At 32.4% G+C, this 3149-nt stretch overlaps 1 long non-coding RNA gene across 1 annotated transcript in view; it reads left to right on the top strand.

Moving 5' to 3' along the window:
- Positions 1-706, top strand: part of LOC128248855 (uncharacterized) — a 10001-nt gene extending 9295 nt beyond the window's left edge. The window contains exon 3 of the long non-coding RNA XR_008264980.1: positions 553-706. This is a non-coding gene — a long non-coding RNA (uncharacterized LOC128248855). The remainder of the gene's footprint in view (positions 1-552) is intronic.
- The last annotated feature ends 2443 nt before the right edge of the window (positions 707-3149 follow it).

The raw sequence follows: 3149 nt of genomic DNA, 5'->3' as shown, positions 1-3149 counted from the left end.
AGAAACACAACTGAAACTTCTGCCTGCCAAATTCAATCACAAGACTTTGGTCAGCCTGAGCTTATAGCAGAACACACTTGTGACATGTAGTGAGAAGCTGAAACCATGTGGTTGAGAGGCAATACTCAACCATGCTTGACATATATATATATATATATATATATATATATATATATACGAGGGGGTACTGAAAAGTCCTTGGCTTTGGATAAAAGATAATACATGAAGATAAATTAATCATTCAAAATATTCGCCTCTCAGATTCACTCACTTATTGCAGCAGTCCTTCAGTTTTACTAAGCCCAGTAAAAGAACTCAGAAGGTTAGGCCTCCAACCATGCCTTTCACCATACCCTTAAAGCCAGGAACTTTTCAGCATCCCCTTGTATATCAAACATCACAGTTGTAACATTACTAACCATACAATTAGAGAAATGACAAATAAACAACAACAACAGCAATATATTGAAATAACAACTTTGTCAAAGTTATGGTGCTGATTTTGGCATCATCAGAACCTTCTAAAGAATTAAGGAGTTGATATTTTTTCAGTCAAGAAGAATGGGAGTGGTATCCATGACAATCAGTTGCAGACAGAATTACGGAATTATCTTCAGAAATCTAGTAACAAACAAGTTTTGCATCCATTGATTCGCCCACCACCAAAATGGATAGGTTACTATGACTTTGAGAAATTGTGTCGGGCTCAGTTACAGGTAATACGTTTTTGAAAAATACTTAAAGTTAACAGACATGCAAAAGTCATTGTCATCTTTATTATTATGATTATATTCATAATTATAATTATCATTATTGCTATCATCAGCAGGCAGAATTGTTAGCACACCAGATGGAATGCTTAGTGATATTTTGCCTGTCACTGCATTCTGAGTTCAAATCCTGCCAAGGTTGACTTTGCCTTGCATCCTTTCTGGGTCGATAAATTAAGAACCAGTGAAACATTGGGGTCAATGTAATCAACTTAATCAACCTCCCCCAAACTGCCCTTGTAACAAACATTTGAAATCATTATTACTATCATCAGCATTGTCATTGTTCTTGGTATTTTCATTGTTATCATCACTGCCATTGTCATTTTTATCATCTTCATTATCACTACCATCATTACCTTCATCATCATCATCATCATCATCTTTATATCTTCCAGTTCTTTCCAATATAGTCATCTCCATCTTCACCATTATCTTCATAATCATCATTGTCATCATTAGAGTTTCCAGTTCCAGTTCTCTCCATTATAGACACTATTGTTGTCTACAGTGCCATCATCATCATCATCATCATTGTTGTTGTCACTGTTAGTGTCTCAATCCTACATCAGATCTAGTTTTGTAAAGAATTCAACCCTCCCATATATCATTTTCCTCCTACTTACAATATCTATTTAATGTGTGCACTAAAGAGATAAGGTATGCCTTATCTCTTTACTTAATGCTCCACTTACCTTGACTTCTTGTCAAACTGTCCATCATGTCCGCCTACTACATCCATTCAGATACTAAAATATACAGTAGATTTAAAAAGAATAAATCAGATAAATCAGATGAATAATCCCTTTGATAAGAAACCAAATTATCACAGGAGCCCTCTCTAGAAGATTCTAACACATATTGGCCAGATGATTATTGCTCTGAGGAATCAAATATTCTGCTGAAAAATAATACCTACAGCTGATATAAGTTTGTGGCTGGTGAATCATCAGCTGTACTAACCATCTATATATCATACTTAGTGTATATATACACTGTTTGCAGGCAAGTTACTGCAATTTTAGTCTGAAGTTAAAATCTTTTATGGACATGCTTGACCCAACAAAATGTTGAGTCAATCTCAAACAGACCTTGGCTATAATTCCATAACCTCGCCACACATTAGAAATATCAATTTTTTTTATTTTTTAATTTCCATTAACATTCTTAAACTTGTTTAAAATTGCATATACTTTCTGTTAAAATATTCATTGTATTATAACCTTTATTTTCATATAAATTTTATAACATAATAATTAATAATTATAATTATAATAATAATAAAAATCTTTTTAACATTATCTTCTCAAGAACCTCTTCATATCCACATTTTGTTCAGCTGTCTCTTTTACACTTTTCCTCCTACCCTTTCTTTCCTGTCTACTCTACCTTTTCCTCTCTATATCACAATACTAGAGAAGTTAAACCATCCACCGGGTCATGACTTCTCTCTAGTTATGTCTTGTCTCTTCTTTCCGGTGATCATTGCCAGGTCAAATTTAATTAACACTGTCCGAATTCTTGTTAATTCATTAAATTAGTACTTGTTTTCTTTTTCACTGAGCTCAAGGGTAACCTGAATAGCATGAACAGAGGGAGGTACAGGTATTATTATGGAGACAACATGATCACTCAAGGTGTTAGAAATAGCAGCCAGATTGTCTTCAAATCTCTTCCTATTGTCTCTTAGAAAAGATACATTTGATGATGTATTTCTATTCGTACTGTCTCAGAAAGACAGAATGGCTGGTCAAGCTGAAACATCTTTGATCATAGGTCTGCTAGCTCAGGAGTGATCTGGGGCTAAATAATCAGATATGTTTTCTGTACATTATAAAATAAAAATTAAAAATCAGTGGTGACCTTACCCCCATAAAAACCAATAATCACCTTAATGTGGTATGGAGGTGAACCAAAAATTGGGTTAATGATGGCAATGGTACTTGAATGATAATCTAAATAATAAATGATATATTATAATCTTAAAAAACAAGAAATTTAAATGGAAAAAATTTCCTTTTTTACAGTAAAAGGGTTCAACAAAATGTTCAGACTTTAAATTTTTCAAAAACAAATTGTTGTTTTACAGAAAAATGTTTAATAAGATATTGAGCCTTCAAAAGTTAGAAACTAGAATTCATTTAAATATATTATTGGGTAATGAAAATCATCCTAGTAGTCGCATGTAAATACAACCATATATATGTTTATGTATGTATATTTTTATACACACACACAATCATGCATGTACATCAAAAATGCATACATACCTTCACATATATACAGGTACATATTGTTTCTTATTTATATTTGTTTTTATTTTTTAAACATTTTTTACAAATAAAATGAAAAAAGCCACAAATCTCCAACAGTGTTGTC

The sequence above is a fragment of the Octopus bimaculoides genome, chromosome 10 (assembly GCF_001194135.2).
Source record: "Octopus bimaculoides isolate UCB-OBI-ISO-001 chromosome 10, ASM119413v2, whole genome shotgun sequence".
NCBI lineage: Eukaryota > Metazoa > Mollusca > Cephalopoda > Octopoda > Octopodidae > Octopus > Octopus bimaculoides.
Note: the sequence above shows the minus strand (reverse complement) of the source record. Positions and strands in the feature narration are given on the sequence as shown.